Source organism: Ursus americanus, chromosome 21 (assembly GCF_024610735.1).
Source record: "Ursus americanus isolate L20-20 chromosome 21, mUrsAme1.1.p, whole genome shotgun sequence".
Classification (NCBI taxonomy): Eukaryota; Metazoa; Chordata; class Mammalia; order Carnivora; family Ursidae; genus Ursus; species Ursus americanus.
In genome coordinates this window covers 36,276,160-36,293,507 of record NC_142147.1, presented here as the reverse complement: position 1 = coordinate 36,293,507, position 17,348 = coordinate 36,276,160, and the positions used below count along the sequence as shown (strand labels likewise).

The 17,348-nt window shown below is 54.6% G+C and overlaps 1 protein-coding gene and 1 pseudogene across 8 annotated transcripts in view; one reads left to right on the top strand and one right to left on the bottom strand.

Moving 5' to 3' along the window:
- Window positions 1-3,172: 3,172 nt before the first annotated feature.
- On the bottom strand, window positions 3,173-15,272 carry LOC123791370 (ribonuclease P protein subunit p29-like; annotated as a pseudogene). Its single transcript, XR_015728094.1, has 4 exons — window positions 11,622-15,272; window positions 10,134-10,211; window positions 9,907-9,968; window positions 3,173-8,263 (listed from the first exon to the last, which is right to left on the bottom strand). The product of XR_015728094.1 is annotated as a ribonuclease P protein subunit p29-like (transcript).
- Window positions 15,273-15,560: 288 nt separating this feature from the next.
- LOC123791369 (protein C19orf12 homolog) overlaps window positions 15,561-17,348 on the top strand; it is a 67,603-nt gene continuing 65,815 nt past the window's right edge. For 5 of the 7 annotated variants that reach the window (XR_006779361.2, XR_015728092.1, XR_006779363.2 and 2 more), the window contains exon 1: window positions 15,561-16,768. The gene's annotated coding sequence lies outside the window, so the exon portion shown is untranslated. The remainder of the gene's footprint in view (window positions 16,769-17,348) is intronic. The other 2 variants (XR_015728093.1, XM_045796116.2) reach the window with 2 other exon arrangements.

Below are 17,348 nucleotides of genomic sequence, written 5' to 3'. Positions count from 1 at the left end.
CCCAGCCCACCCTGCACACCCGATGGCCGCTGTCATCACAGTTCGTTGGGAGCCTGGTGGGCACCAGGTCTGTGGCAACCGCTCCTTTGTGACGGATTGCTGACGTCATGGTCCCCGGAGGTCCAGGGCAGAGAGGTGGGACATGTTCAGATGGTGAATTTGGTGACATACCGCCCCTGTGAGCACTTTGGGTGACCTTGCTTGAAACCCCTGATTCCGGGGCAAGAGCCGTGAGGGTAACGGGCACGGCCATCCGGAGGAGGACGCCAGGGCAGGGAGATGCTTCACTTTCAGATGCTTAGTAAGCACCCACACCGTGGACTCAGGGGTTCCTTGACAAGCACATTTTTAATAGAAGTATAACATACACAGAAAGATCGTGGATCCTGAACTTAACAGCCGGATGAGCTCTCCGCCAGGGAAGGGCTTGTGCTCACAGCCCCCAGCCGCGGGGCCACCTTCCCAGCGCTGCGTGCCCCGAGGCAACCCTCGGGCTCAGGTGGCACCCAGCGACAAACACCCCTCCCCACTGCCCCCATGCTGCGGAGGTCTCGCTCCCAGGGCTGGAACTTGGCTCAGTGTTTCTCCCGAACAGCGGGGCTGACATGCGTTCGGGGCTGGGGGTGCTGGTCCGTGTTGGACAAGCCCGGATTCCCAGCGTGGTGTGAAAACTCCCACCATGGCCAGTTTCCAGCTGCCCCCAGGAGTAAGAGGCAGGAAGAGGGACACACACTTGCTCTCCTGAGCCCTCACCACACCACTGGTTTAGGGGCTGTGTAACTAGGAACGGCATTACGGTTACACATTTTGGGGAGACGAAGAGCAAGTAGGGGTGCTTTTCCCCTCTCGGCCAGCACAAGGTAAATGTCTACGGAACGGGGGCGGGGGGGGGGGGCACCAGCAGCTCCCTCTCTCCCTCCCTCGTGGCAGGGGCTGCTGTTTAATTGGTGTAGATTAAATGAATCTACCATAAACACCACACTCCCTTCATCATGTCATTTGTGGTTGAAAATGAAGGTCAAGAGTAAGCTGGGCCTTGAACTGGATTTCCTGACTGAGCGCCAGGCTCTTCACCGAGCTCAGCCTCTCCAGGCCGGGTGGCCCAGCACCAGCCACGCCTGCACCCCCCCGGCACCCTGGGTCCAGTGGTGAAGCTGGAGAGGACAGAGAGGTGCCTGCCACGCCCGCTGCTGGGCACAGTGGCTCGTGGCCTGTAAGCTCACGTGGCTGGGAAGCCGGAGGGGCAGGGCCACCACAGCACCCGGGCACCGCTGCTGTCTGGGGCGCCTGCCCGCCTAAAATGCTGAGGTGGCCCGGGGGTCTCAGGACGCGGTGCCGCTCCGCTGTGGAAAGCCGCAGTGGGGCAGGCGTCTGCCGGGGCCAGACGAGGGTCACCGCGGCTGTGTGCGGCCACCCTTACCCACCGTGGGGCCCCACCCTTGGCGCACTGTGTTCAGTCAGACAACAAGCATCTAAGGGAACGCTTAGTACGTGGAGGGCAGTGCTCTGGACGGCACTGAGGTTACAGCGGTCACAGTGCTGGACAAGCCAGGCCACGTCCTGGCGCGCACGGCGCTTACGTTCTGGTGGAAGAAAACGACAATGAACCACCAGGGAAGGTTACGGACAAGTGCTGCGTACACTGTGAAATGAGGTCCCATGCTAAGGGCCCGCTGGGGTGCTGCTGAGAGGGAGGCCAGCCAGCAGCAGAAAGCTGAGTGCAGGGGAAGGTGCTGCCTTGGGGTCGGAGGTCCCAGAAAGGTGCCAATGGTCTGAGTGGGACAGAGCTATGTAGAGAAGGCACGGGGGAAGGACACTGGGGAGCTGGGAGAAGCGGGCTGGGGTTAGGTCTTGGGGGGCCCTTAATGACCCTGGTGAGATGCCGCGTTTAATTCTAAGCATACTGGGAAAGCACGTGTGGGTTTTGAGCAGAAAAGTGACACGATCTGAGCTACGCTTCGCAAAGGTCACCTGGGCTGTGGTGGGGCCACACATGGGGGCAGGGAGACCGCCAGGGGCTGTGGGTGGGTGGCTGAGAGCAGCAGCAGAGAAGACAAGGGAGAGCTACCAGGACTTCATGAGAGGTCGGATGGGGGGCAGGTGTGAACACCAGGCAGGGGTGAAGGAGGGCTCCTGTGTTTCTGACCCAAGTAAGCAGAGAGACAGAGGCTGTTCACCGAGGTAGGGGTGGAGGCGGAGCGCACTTGTGGGGAGTCCATGATTCTTTCCCAGCCACGGCAGGTCAGGATGCTGTTGCATATCCATGTGGAGAGGTCAACGAGCAGTGGTTTCCATTCCCCCAACGAATGTTCACCGAGCACCCATTCCAGGTCAGCGAGTGCTTCTAGATCACCGGGGACACATCGGCATCAAAACAGTCATCGTGAACTCAAAGGAGCTCCCACTGGAGGCAGACGATAATGTTCCAGATTCTGGAGAGGGCTTGGGGAGAAGCAGGGCTGCCAACAGGATCTCCTGAGTCGAGTGTGTTGGACGTGTGTTGGACGTTGTGGGTGAGACCGGCTAAGGGGAGAGGGGAGCAGTCCAAGGATCGAGTTCAGGGCATGCCAACATGTACCAGCTTAGAAGAGGAGGAGGGTCCATGAAAGGACAGAGAGGGAGTGGCCAGGAGGCAGGGGACCGCCAGGGGGTGTGGGGACACAGAAGTGCCTCAGGAGGGAGGGAATGGTCAACCGTGTCAGGTGCCCTGAGAGGCCACCTGAGATGTGGAGATGGGGAGCCGAGCCGGGGCTTTGGTAGTATAGTTCACCTGAGTGAGACTGCTCCGAGGAGTGGTAGGGGCAAAATGGGCATGCTCCCCACTTCCTCCCCTCACCCCACTCCACCCCCCAGCCCCGCCCATCCTGCCCCATCCTCCTCCGTCCAGTCTCATGTCTGCCCCATCTCAACGCGAGCCATGCGGCGAGCTGGGATTTAGGCCCATCTTCCTCCCTCGCCACCCTCTCCTCACCCAGAGCTCGGTCTAACGGACCAGGCCAGCAAGCATCGTGTGTGGGAGGCACACAAAGGGGAGGCCAGGACGCAGAATGGCTGAAACGCACCTGGGGCTTGCTGGGGACGCCGGGCCCCCACACGCCTCTGTGCAGCCCATGTTTGCGTCTGTCTACTTAGCAACGCTCGTCCTTCACAGCTCAGGAAAAATTACCAAGAATGTTATTGACTCTAATTTTAATTTGTCTAGCACTCTTGTTAATGATGTCTATTTAAGACATCCATTAAAGGCCCACGAGGTTAATTAAATGGACATTTCCAATACAGTTCTATTAGAACCCCCCCCTATTAAATTAATATTATAGACATTTAACAGATGTCTTAATTAGGCATTATAGCTAAGAAATGCAAACTAAATTAAAACGAAAGCCATTGTCCAGAAAGCAAGCTTTTTACCATAATTTATGGCTTGTGGGGGGAATGTTCATGTTTACTCTTCAGAACCTGAGAGATCAGTCATCTGACAATCTTTTCCAGCATCCGGAAAACACCATCCCGAGAGTCCCAAATCTTAAATCACAGTCCAGACATCAGAGCTGGAAGACACTTTAGACACCATCTGGAGTCCGCGAACCTCACACTTCAGCGATTGGAGGAGCCAGCTGGGGTCTGAGAGACACACGAGGCTGTCTGGGCCCCAGCCCTGGAGTCTGACTGCAGCCCAGGAGCTGGCGGCTTTTAGCAGGTGTCCTGCTGATGCCAGTGCAGATGCACGAAGTTCCAGGAGCCCCCTTCAGGAAACCCTCATCTGGCCTCACGGCCCCACTTTGCCAGATGGTGATACGGAGGCCCCCAGATGTCAGCACTGGGCGACCGGGTCAGCAGGATTCCGCACCCTGACCCGTGGCTTAAAACCTCTAGCGCCGCTCTCCTCCCACTGAACTGGGCAGGACCTGATGCACCTCCTACGGGTTTGGGAGTGGCAGCCAGAGCCCCGCCACCCCTTCTCACCTTCCTTCCTGCTGGCCCTGAGTCTCACGGGCAGCTGATGTCCTGGGGCCTCCACGACTGCTCCGCTGGGCCGGTCCTGAGCCTCAGTGTCACTCTTCACATCCCACAGCTGCCTGGATCGAGCCCCCTCCTCCAGGGAGCCTCCCTGTCCACCCTGCCACCTGTGTGCACGTTTCCTCTCCCACCACTGTGCCTGGCCCCGATGGGAGGGTAAGGGAGGAGCTCAGTGGTTCACAGAAGTGAAGGGGAAGCTGGCAATGGAGGGGCCGCGGGACCTACATTCCTGCCTGAGCCAGTCATGGAACCCAGTGGTGAGGGGAGCTCAGCGTCCAGCAGCGGGGCTGACTGAACCGGCTAGTGGCGCAAGCACCCTGAGCAGGGGTGTGGCCAGGCCCGTGTCGGCGGATGGGAGCCGGTGGGTCTTGCAGCCTTTCTGAGGGGCTCCAACAGGGGGTTCCTGTCCTGGGTGGGGCAGCTCCATGGCGATTATGGACGGAATTATGTCCCCACGAACTCCTGTCAAAGTCCTCATTCCCAATGTGACTGCATTGAGAAGGAGAGCCTTTAGGGGGTAATTAAGGTGAAATGAAGTCATACAGATGGAGCCCTAACCACACGACTGGTGTCCTGATAAGAGGAGGAAGAGTCACATCTCTCTCCGCAGGTGTGCACTGAGGAAGGCCACGTGGGGACACAGCAAGAAGGTGGCCAAGGAGAACGCTCTCACCACGCCCCAACTTTGAGGGCACCTTACTCTTGGACTTCCAGCCTCTGGAGCAGTGGGTAGAACGTTCTGTTGTTTGGACTGCCCATCTGCAGTGTGTTACGGCAGCCCACGCTAAAACACGGTGGCCATGGCCCGTGCCGCCCCTCACCTTCCCCACCAGCTGCTTCGTCCTTTTCTTCCCCTGGAGACGCTCTGGCCTGTCCCCGGTGGGCCCTGCACTAAGGCCCCGTCCTCCACGTGGAGTCGGCTCTGGGGAATAATGCTTTTTGGAGAACAGCGGGTCCCCAGGCTGCTGTCTGCTGGCCCTGCGGCTCCTGAGTCTCGTCCTGAGCTGGTCACCACTCTGCTGCTGCGTGGGCCTCTCTGGTTTCTCCGGTGTGGGAAGACTGACACGTGAGGCCAATGCAGCTGTGTCTCCCATGAGCCAACAGCCCCAAGGCCGCAGCTCTACTGGGGTCCTGGACTGCAAACTACCACAGTGCCGTCCACAAGCGGCCCTAAGCCACAGCCGCGGGAACGTGGCCAGCCCCGGGGCACCTCCGGAGGCCTCGGCCTGGTTCTGGGGAGTAGTGAGTGCCACTTCATCAGGACGCTCACCGAGAGCCGGCGTCCTGCCGGGCCTGGGCCCTCAGAGGATGGCACGTCCTCAGGGCACAGACCCAGTGGCCCCGGGTGGGCTGTGGGGACAACAGGGCATCCTGGACACAGGCAGGAACAGTGGCAGCTTCATGGCAGGTGAGTGTTCTTGTCAAGTGTCCTCAGGCAAGGGGGGAGAGAAGGCTACCAATGAAACAGCCATCCACACAGAAACGTGAGTCTGTGCCATGAAAAACAGATTTCACAAGCCAAGTGGCACCAACAGCGTTTCTGGAAAGCAGCTGTATATTTACACACTGGCCGCCTTTTCCATTACGGGGGGTGGGCACGAGCAGCATGGTTCAGGGAACTACAGCACCCCGGCCGTTACCGGAGAGGCACATTCAGATGGTTGGAAGAATGAGCCACTCCACGTAGAAGGCAGTGACCTCCTCAGTGGGAGCCCAGTGCTAAAGGGACCACGTTACACACTTAGAGCAGAATCTTCTCATCCCGTGGTCAAAAGCACAGCTCTGCAGCCAGACCATGGCGGTCAAATCCCAGCTCAACCCTCTCAGGTGGTGAGACCCTGGGCGAGCGAGCACTGAGGCTGTCCACTGTGGCAAAACCAGGCTGTCAGAGTACAGGGCTCGGTGGCCGGGCCCGCTGCCCTGTCCCCGGTGGGGCTGGGATCTGAGACCTGCAGGGCTGGGATCTGAGACCTGCAGCACAGCAGGAGCGCATCCGAGCCAGCCCTGGACCAACCTGACGAGCCACGGAGCCCGCACGGAGGGACATGGGTGCAGCCCCAGGCTCTGGGAGGCGCAGCGGCACCCAGCGCGGCCTTCCTGAGCCCCCGTCAGAGTCAGAGTTTACATTCCTGGCCCAGGGCTCCTCTCCTCCAGTGCGGGCCAGCGGGACACACGGACAGAGGCCAGTGTCCTGCGCTGCTGCTTCTCCTGGAGCAAAAGAAAAAGCTCACGGATTTGCAGCCGGTTTGTTCCCAGCAGCGTTTCTGCCTCACCTGGCCGGTAGGCAGACACTAACTTCTCAAAGGAACAGAGCCGTCGGTCCCTCTGAGCCATGCGGCTTTCCAACCACCACAGACTGGAAGCCCCGTCCCCATTCAGGGCTGCTTGCGAGCCCCTCCCCTAGTGGCCCGTAGGCACATGCCACGTGGGCTGACTCAGACCCAAGAGCCAAGGCTTCTGGCGGCAGGGGGCAGTAGGGACCAGTGGAGCTGCCACTGCTGGGAACTCGGGCTCTCCTAGGACGTGAGCGCTTGGAAAGAGCTGCAGTCTCGTTCCCCGTCAGCTGACCTGCCCTGGAGCCCAAGAGCCACGGGATCAAGAAGGCTCCGTCGTCCAAGCTCCGCGTACCGAACGCCCATGGGGAGCAGCACCTGACCGGGCAGCCTGCCTCCCGGCCCGTCCCAGTGCTCATTCCAGAGCCCATGAGCCCAAAGCCCCTCTGCGACCTCACCGCTCACTCTGCACTTTCCTGCGACAGCACAGAAGACCGCTGTTCGGTCCCAGAGTTCCACAGGGGGCGTGATGTAAAGCAACACCTCAGATGGGCCGAGCCCCTGCCCTCGGGAAGTTCTGTCTACAGGGCAGAAGTGGGGCCCCCGCCAGGCTCAGCCTCGGGCCACTTCCCTTCCGGCTTGGCTCTGTCGCAGGGCTCGGGCCTTCACCAGGAGCCTCTTACACCGACACGTGTGTTTTATTATTACATAAGCCACGGATTCATCACAGAACATTCAGGAGACACAGAGGAGGATGAGGAAGAAATAAAAACCTCACACTGGCACCAGTCAGGGCAACCTGTGCGGGTCCTGCCAGAGTTTCCTCTCACGGGAGCAGAACATGCCTGTCATCACCTAGAAACATATATCCCTCTGTTCCCGGCCTTCTTTGCTCAATACGGATGATGAATTGTTCCTAACTCTGGTGTTAATGGGCTGGGGGGGGGGCTCTAGAACCAGAACCGACCAGGCCATCTGTTCACTGACATGTGGGCACTCAGGTGTTCCTGGTGCTTGGGGTCAAAACAGTTGCGTCCGCGGCAAACAGCTCACAGGTCAACTGTTCCCTTGGCTTTGAATTTCCTGACAGATCGCTCACTTGACCGAACCTGGAATTTGCTTCCATAAATGTAGGAAATGAAGCCATCGATTTCTACTGTGAACACACAGTTTAGCTTGGGGATAATTATTAAAAAAAACCCAGGAGAAAAAAGACCACGAAAAGAGAAATCAATGCAGTTAAGTTCACATTAATGCATAATACTATTCCTAGAATATCTGTATTAGAACGGAAGGAAGCAGCAAGAAAAACCAAACTCCAAAACTAAAGGAACAAAAACCTCCCACTGTGGTTTTGCAATCTCAGATTTGCGAGCAAGGGGTGTGGAAATCTCGACAGACTGGCTGCGTACGCTCGTCTCTGCTAGAACAATGAGCTCTGGCCCACCCAGAGGGTGAGCCCGCACTTGCGTTCCTGGAACCCCAAGGGTCAGCAGAAAGGGCAAGATCCTGGAACTCCAGGGACAGGCACTACCCTAGCTCCCTTGTCTGTCCTGTCCACTGCTCTGGGGGGCAGCGGCTTTGGGGCAGGGGAGGGCCTCAGGCATGGAAAGAGACCCAAGTATCTGCAAGCGTAGCCGGGCAGCCCTTCCTCCTGTCGTATCTGGCTGTGGCTGCTGGCTGGGCTCCACGCTGCCTTTGGGAGAGCTGTGGGGGCAGAGGGTGTTCTGGGCAGGCATGGAATGTACGGTCAGCAGGCATCTGCAATCTCTGCTGATGTGAGAGACCAACCTGAGCCGCTGAAGCCACGAGGAGAGGGCTGACGAAGCCGGGTAGGCTGCAGGCCACAACACCGAGACACAGTTACACACCTTTCAGGTGGTCTTCTTTGGTGACGATTTTGAAGACGTGCTTACTTTCCTGTAGAAGGATTCCTGTAACACCCACATAGGAGGGGCATTTGGATTTTGTGACTGCAAAGGAAAAGGGCATTCAAGGCCTCAGCCTCAGTGGTGCTGGGGGCCGCACAGCTAGCTAGGTGGGGGTGGGGGGGAGGGGCTCCTCAGCTGGCCAGGGACCAAAGTGCATGAGAACTCAAGGTCCCAATCCCCTGCCTGTGGCTTTATAGCCTCTGGGCTGCTCTGACAAGGTGTCCTTTGGAGGGCCTGCAGCCACGGGGGTCTTGGGAAGGACTACGGAGCCAAGATCACGTGTATATCCAGCACCACCAAGACCCACAAGTTGCTGGCACGGGGCCAAGTCTCACGGATGGGATCTGAAGGAACACCTGTCCACCATGGCCTTCCCATGACCTCCCAAACTCTGGCCAGAATGAAATCTTCCTACAGGCTGTGGAGCAGTGAGTGGGGCGAACGGCCCCTCAGCTCTCCTGACCCATGCCCCCGTGTGTCCTGTAGACATTCACTGAGCACCTGCTATGTGCCTGGCACTGTCCGAGATTGGTGCCAGGCACGGGAGTGAACAAGACTGTTCTAGGTTCTGCTCTCAAGGAGCTGATGTTCTAATGGTAGGAGGGGAATGTGTACCAAATCAGATGATTGCATTTTCTGATAGTGGTAACTGTTAAGAAGAAAAAACACAAGGTAATGGGGGGGAAGGTCACTTTCAGTGATGGCAGGCCCTCGGGGGAAGTGACACCTGAGTAGGGACCTGAATACTGAGAAGCCGTCAGTCTGTGAACACACAGAACTCTGGGCAGAGGGAAGGAATAAATCAAAGGCCCCGAGGTGGGTTCAAGCCTGATGTGCGAGGAGCAGAAAACAGGCCGATGTGGTCAGACCTGGTGCTCAGCAGAGTCGGAGAGGCCTTCTGATCACAGTAAGGAAGCAGAAGACAAACATGGCCCGAGGTTTGGTATAAGACCTTCCCTCTGGCTGGCCGGTTGGGGGATAAGCAGTGCGTCAGCAGGGAGAGGGTTAGGCAGCTTCTCCAGGAATCCAGGGGAGATGGTGGTGACTTGGATTCGGGGGCATGCACGTGCTGACAGACTGGGAAGAAGAAACGTGATCCCACCCAGGTTTTTGGCCTGAACGACCAGGGTAAACGCTGGTACCACGAACGGAGCTGGGGAACACAGGGCAGGGGCTGAAGTGAGGAGGCGGACTGGTTTTGGATATGGAAAGGTTGTGACAGCTACTGGACATGTGGGCGGCTGTGTGCAGTGGCAGCTGGATGAATGAAGATGTTCAGGGGAAGGTCTGCCCTGGAGAGGACACTGGGAGCTGGGAGTCCACAGCTGAGATTGAAACTATGGGGAAATGGATGGAAGGGACTTTCTGTTCAGGGCTGGGGGCGCATGCCAGCAGCTGCTGTGCCCCCGGGGAGAGCAGCAGGAATCCCTGTGTGGAAAGGCACACAAAGACCATTTAGGGTGTATCCAAAAAGGGGCCAGAACTGGCTCGGGTAGCTACTCCATCTCCCACCCCAAAAAGGGGCCAGAACTGGCTCGGGTAGCTACTCCATCTCCCACCCTCAATGTCAGTGATCTGGAAATATCCACGTGACCAGGAGTGTGTCTAGCCCTGTAGCACAGAGACACCTGCCACTGAGGGACGGTGCAGGCGTTCGGGTGACCGCGGGCTCCTAGGCGAGTTACCTGAAACAACAGCCCCATGAAGATCTGCCTTTAACAGCTTGGCCTGAACCATCTGTGGCTGCCTAGGAAGTAAACAGAAGCCCTCAGTGTTGACCACGATCAAGATTCTGAAGGGAGCACACAGGTCTACAAACTCCTGCAGCCGGCTGGCTCCGAAGGCTGCGTTTACAGTGATCGTAAGACTTGGGTTCTGCCCCGAGGGGCAAGGCTTCAGAAATGCAACTCACGTGTCTGGCTTGACTCCCCCGCACAGGTCCCGGATGTACTGTTTCCAGAGTTTATGCAGAGGGAGAAAAAGACTGTATCTGTGGCAAAGTTAGAAAGAAGTAAAAAGTGAGGCGACACAAGCATGGGATTATAATGTCAGCAGAGCACAGAGCGAGGCCTGGTGCCAAGGACCCCGACCTGGGTCAGTAGGGACTGGGTGTGGATCCTAATTCTACAGCCAATAACCCGACTGACGACAGTCAAGTGCTTCCACCTCCTGAGGCTCGGTTTCCACTGCTAGAACCCTCCTGAGGCTAAGGAGGGGAGGAAGGAGGTGCCCTCCATTGCCCTCCATCCTTCCCGCTGGCTAGATGCAGCCTGGATGGCTGGTGCCCCAGCAGGCCCTCAGACTGTGAGGCAGCAGGCACAGGGAGCAGCGAGGGAGCAGCCAGGGAGCTCCGGGGGCGGCGCTGCCCCACCAGCCCGGGGCTGGGGCGGGGGGGTTGCTCATCTGGTCTTTTCAAGCAATAAACTTCAGTCTTGCTGAACCACTGCTCTCTGCGGACTCCTGCTACAAGAGCTGACCCTGGGGAGGGGAGTGAACAGGAGACGCTGGCTGCCGTGCATGTCCCCACGTATGGGAACAGTCTGAGAGAGCAAGTGGTGGGACAAAGAGGAGGGACCAGGTGAGGGCGGGGCTCAGAGGCTTTCCTCTGCGGTCAGTACTACTGCGCTGGTGCCTCACTGGAAACCTGTTACAGGAAATGGCAGGTCAGACCAAGGAGAACCTCAGGCTTGAACTCGAAGTGGGCTCCACTGGTGCAGACACCAGCGAGGGAAACTGGGCACCAGCCGCCCCTTGCTGCACTCAACGCCCAGCCTTTTTGCAAGCGGGGTCACGGACAAAGCGACTGACTTTGTCCTGTGGGATGTGGGAGGCTATTCAGCTACAGATCTTGGAGCAGAAGTCTACAAACAGTCCGAACATGAGCATATGCAGAACTGTGGCCAAGGCAGGATGCAGTGTCCGCTGGAGGGAGGAACATGTCCTCCCACGTAGTGATGCGTCCCTTTCAGAAACTTCTGAAACATGGGGACAGCACACTCTTTGGCAATAAAACTCCCGTGGATGATTCTGTCTAGTGCTATTCAAAGCTATAAAGAGCATATATTAAGATATACCAGCTCCTCTTTCTCTAGGAAAGCTGAAAGACAAACAGCCTGTTGCCATGGGTAACAGACTGGCTTGTGGTACAGGTCTCATTAGTTCAGGACAGAAGCCAGACAATAACACAGCAAGAGCCTCAGGGTGCCCTGCTTTAAAAGCCAAGTGCAAACCTAGCCTGAATTGGTAACAGAAGGCTGCCCCCTTGTGGCAGCAGTGGGAGAAGCTCCCTTAGCTTCAGGGAAAAGGGGCTCCCAGCCCTGCCTCTGGGCTTCCCAAATCCACACCCATTCCAGGAAGATGAAGCTGCCTTAGGTAGAAAGGTAGGAAAGGCTTGGCTTACCTCTGCTGCTCCGGCTTAGTGTCAAAGAGGCGCAGCTCCCTCCTCTGTCTGGCAGAGAGGCCTTTGGATTTTTTTTTCTTCTCTTTTCACTTCCGGCGAGTGGAGTACTCCAGGACCACAGCCTTGAGCTGCAGCTGGTGCTCGCAGGCTTGCTCGCTCACGAGGGGCGTGCTTCGCTTCAGGAAGGCCCTCATGAAGGCCTCGGCCTGCTGGGCTCCCAGAAGCTGCATGGGGACAAGGTGGCACAGGGCCCACTGCTCTGGTGGGGGGCGCTCTAGACCCCAGGTCCTCCTACACACCACAGAGGGGATGCCTTCACTGACCCATCTGTCTCCCGACTGAGCCTCACACAGCCTCTCACTGCTGAATGTCGGCTACCCACAGCTGTCCAGATGTGAAAGTCACGTTCAAATACCAATTCGTGACTGCCACACAAAACAGCCACGTCCAAATTCAACTCCCTACTCTATTTCGCTGAGGTTATTTTGAGGAGGATTGTTAAAAAACCCCAAAACCCTTTACATGAGGAAGCAAAGACTTCTCTGCTCCTTGGCAGGGAGGAAAGCCTGAGAAATGCATGACAACAATATTTAGTCAGTTGTGACCAGATGAAGGGAAGCTCAGAGTAGAACCAAGCGATGGCCTTGAAGGACATGCTCCTCACACTTGGGTAATGGTACCACCTGGTGCCCAAGGATGGACCACACCTTGCGGGGTAGGAATTTTGACACGGTGCCCATGTTGCAATCCTCTTTCCTTGGGTTTGGCCCCGAGGACGCGTCACGGCTACTTGCTAGGTCTGCTCCCGCAGCGCGTGGGGAAGGAACGTGCCAGTGCATCTCAGCCTCCTGTGCTCACTCTCTCCCACACAGAGCAGAACAGCATTTGACCGTGACTTAGCACAGACTCCTAGGACGTGGGGGCAAAAGAACTGTCCTAACTGTGTGTAATTCCTGAGAGAACTCCAATGTCACGGCCTCTCACGTTGGGAGCTCCACCGGGCTGCTCCGCATTCAGCTGCCCGTGTCCTAGGTCGGCCACAGCCCAGGCGGCACTGTCTACACAGATCATTCCTCTTGACTGGGGATTTCCTGAACCCCTGTTATGCTAACCAGGCTGCCAACGCTGTGAAGCTAATGTGTCAATACTCCCGCTCCCTTATGGAGAAGCGGGGCTGGAGGGGGTGTGATGGGATACACTCAATCTTCAAGGCAGCTCCCAGTAAGGATGGCAGTCAGCGTCAGCCTTGCCCCTTTAGATACTCACTAAAGATCCATTATCATCACTATTACTACTGTGACAGGACAACTAGCTGCTTCTTTTAAATTCCTAAGTGGCCCTTCTTCATGAAGAAACCACATAACGGTGTACCAGTCTCTTAAAATCTTGATTTCAGGTGAACTCGCTCATTAGCAGCCCCCAGTGGAGCTTCTGCCCAGCTGAGAAAGCATGTTTGGCAGCACCAGATATAATCCATACATTCCCCTGAGGAAATGTGACTGCCTGCCCTCTTCAAGAGGCAAGGGGGCACAGTGACAAAGACAAATGACAGTGCTCACCAGGGCAGGTGGGCACAGCCCAGCGTCCCCTACACAGTGGGAGACGACACAGGATCAAGAGGTCCCAGTTAACCGAATGAGGAAAACAGCGGCCGGCATATGGAAAGAGGCCATCAGAACAGCAGATCGTGACTGAGCTGAACCCACCTACTGGAAGGATGAGGAGTGAGACGTGGGAAAGGACATCTAAAGCAGGACTGGGGTATCGAGCCATCTTTGCCATCACCTCCGCTGCTCCCAGACTTCCTGCCATGCACTGTACCTCTGCATCCAACTCCTTGGCCTCTTTCTGAGAAAAGGCATGGGAGACCACACCCAGGGATTCAAACAAACAAGACGAAATGATCAATTCCTGTTGGGCATGACTCTAAGACCCACGACCTTTCTAACTATGAAACTAACTATGCTTATTTAGAGATAGGAGAAGATGGGCTGCTACAAAGAGCACAGGCTTCTCAGCTTTCTTGGATGCCTCTTACTCTACCCTCTGGCCACCCGTCCTAGAAGGTCCAAGAGTGTGCTTTCAAACAGTGCTTCTCGGGGTGCCTGGGTGGCTCAGGCAGTTGAGTGTCCGACTCTTGATTTTGGCTCATGTCATGATCTTGGGGTCCTGGGATCGAGCCCTGTGTCTGGCACCTCGCTGAGCGGAGAGTCTGCTTGAGAATCTCTCTCTGTCTCTCTCTGTCCCTCCCCTCTGAGTGCGTGCGCTCTCAATTAAATAAATAAATCTTTAATAAAAGTTATATGATAGAGCTTCCCTGGTTGCAGTTGGTTAGAAATATTATTTTGTTTACTATAAGATGTTTTAAGGCGGATTTCTCAGATATTTATATCAATGAAATTAGGGTCTATCATACAACAGGTGGTGTCCTACACTGATAAAACATAGTAGGTCTTTCTTCAAGCACAAAATATATATATATATATCGATCAATGTAGTTTCAACCTTAAAAACCTCCACACTCCTCTGTTCCTTACTTAACTTTCTGATGAAGAAAAATATGGCTTTTGGGGACAGAATATGGGTGTAAATGGAATAAGTGTAAGACAAAGGCCTGGTTTAAGGGTCAAAAGACTAGAAAACGTGGTTCACACGACACTGCAAATTCCACCCTAGCTCCTTTGTGTTTCCCTGAGTGCTCGTGAACAAGCAAACCAAAGTGTTTATATTATACAATATATTATATTACATTTTAATATATTATATTATATTCAGAGTCTGGTTCTCCTTGAAATGCAAGAATGGCATTAAAACCTGTTGCTAAAGAGCAACCCCAGGAATGACTGTGCTTCAACTGTCACAGGTGTGTCCACTAGACTTGAAAGTCTTTTCTGGAACAATACACATCTAACAGTTATTGAGCACTCATTACTTGTCATGTACCTGGCTAAAAGCTGCACATTTTATCTCATTGTATTTCCTGAGCAATCCTTTAAAGTAGATATTATTCCTATAACCCACGTGAGAAAACTGAAGCTCAGATATGCTGAGACACATAACTTGATCACAGAGATAGGAGTGGCAGAGGTGGAAATGAACATACTGGTCCAAAAACCAGTTTTAAGTGTCTACCGTTACTCCCTAGCTTATAACCGCCCTGGGTGCTTGCTCCCTTCCTTGGCATAGCTATTCTCCGCTCAACTCCCAAAGTCCTGGATATCATTCCTCAGCACGCTCCCAGCATTCCTCAGCACGCTCCCAGCGCTTTCCACCAGACAAGGGCCCTTCCCAAAACAGCAGGCTGGGCAGGCAGCACTATCAGTAACCTCACAGAATGGAAACCAGGTTGTAGAGAGGCTCAGGGCCTTAACCACTGTCACCAGGTAGTGGCCAAGTCGGCCCCAGGCCGTAGGCCCTCCTTTAGCACCGCTAAGCAGGCCCCTTGGAGACCTGTCTCCAGCTCTGACATCCATCCATCTCTAGGTCAGGGACTCAGCCAGGCCACCGAGACTCTGGGCCTCGGGTTCACTTATGTACTGCGGGACAATGCCCCCAGCAGTTTCATTCGGACTCCGCTGCGACCCTGTTCACCTACCAGCACCAAGTCCCCGACCCTTTACATCCCACCCCTACAAAGGTTTGAGACCTTCAACCCCGCTTACTCTTCATCCTCGAGCCGCTTCCGGTGCGCTGTGATGACGTTTCCCGCAGGCGACACTCACTCTTTACCTCTTTTCACTTTCTTCAGCAGCCCTCGGCCATGAGAACATCTCTCTTCAAAGTTTGGGCTGAAGAGACTTCTTGCGCCCGAGCTGGCGCGCCACGCTACGTCGCCAGACTGACGCTCCAACTCTCAGCTGGGGTCGCGGGCGCGCGGGCTCGCAGATGGCGCCCTTGTGACGTCACTGACGCGCGCGGACCTACGGTGGCGCATGCGCCTGGAAGGCGGCTTTGCTACACCCGCGAATGTGTTGCTAGTCTTGAGGGTGTCTCTGCGTGGTGGGGCTTTCTCAGCTTGCGTGTACTGTAGACGCCGGGAAGACTAGAAACCGTGGGGTTGCGGTTAGGCCGTGTGGACTGCTTGTGGAGAGCTGGAGTAGAGCGGGGCGAGCCGACCTGAAGAGGACCGCGGGGACCTTGGGTATCAGGGGAGGACAGAAAGGGGTCTCGAATGGTGGGAATGAGGTACGTGGGGTCTCCAATCAGCCTTCTCTACAGATTGGCCAGGGCACTGACGTTGGGATGGAAGGTTTAGGCTCTAGTTTTGACCTCGCTTAAGGCACTTCCCATCACCAGGCCTCCCTTTCCCACCAGCTGTGAGTGGGTTGGGCCTGATCGTCTGAACGTTTTCTTGAGACCCAGAACGTTAGTTTCTGTCAGGCAGTTAAAAGGCAAGGAATTGATGCTCATGGTTCTGGGGAAGGGTCCAAGAATTGTGGCTGGGAGGCCTGGTGCAGACCTCTCAGAAGTGGCCTGGTGTGCAGCACTGTGCAGCCTTCCTTTCTGCGGAGTGCGGTTCAGGAGAGCAGTATAGCCCCCCCCACTTTAAGTCAGTGGGTCTTAATTTCCAGTAAGGTATAGAAACCTTTTAAAGGAACAGAAATTCTCTAGGAGCCCTGAGGTTTTATGTACACAGATCCTAGTTCGGGTAACATTGATTAAGTTTTGGGTGGTGACCTTGTGTCATTTCATCGTAAACATAGGACTGCAGGCCCTGTAATTCAGTGGCTATACCGTGGTTTGTCCTGGTGAACGTGAATGTATGTATATTACCATCAAAGTGGAATTACAACATTTAAATGTATTGCGCTTCAAGATGCCTGAAAATAGTCAGGAGTTATGGGACTAAGCTTGAGAAACTGCTTTTGGGGATCCATACCATGTAAACTACCAATGTGAATTTAAAAATAGCAACGTGAGACAGCAGAAGATAGTAAGAGACAATTTCAGTGCTATAGTCTCAAGGGGACCCTTTTGAGCAGGACCTTTGTGTTTATGGTGACAAGGGAGAAGGCAGACCTCTGTCTCTGAGAGCTGCTTTTTTTAGGGTTGCATGCACTCTCTGTCTCCCAGTTGATGCCTTCTGAAGTAGCCGTGTCAGCTCATATGACTGCCAGTCTTCCATGGAGTTGCCTGCTTTTGTTGGGGTGAGCACTGAGAACTGCAGTTACTTTGTAATTCCCTGATCACTACATGGTTTTTTAAAAAACAAACCACTTTATTATCCTCAGGAAACAAATGTCTGTGTATGCAGAGTGGCACCTGTCCTTACAAATATCCGTATTATTGTGATTGTTGTTTATAATAGTAAAAACTTGGAAACCACTCTATATTCAACAATAGTGGATTAAATAAATGAAGTATGTGTGAATTAAGTACGTAGGTTAATTCAATTGCATTGCAGTCAAAGGGTAAGCTTCAAAAATTTAGGTTCCTTAGCATCCCTGGAGATTCTTATTTAGTATGTGGGTCTTAAGAATCTGTATTAAAAAAAAAAAAAATGTTCCCAGATGAGTTTGTGAGTAATTAGTTTTGGGAACTATAGTATGGTACATTTATAGAACATAATATGATAGAGCACCATACAGCCATTACACAAATTATAATTTATATTATAACAAATTAAAAGGTTACAATATTTAAAAGGTTATAATGTTTTAAAAATTATAAATTTTTAAAAGGTTTAAAAGGTTTAAAATATTAACACAAAACTAAATGTATACACAA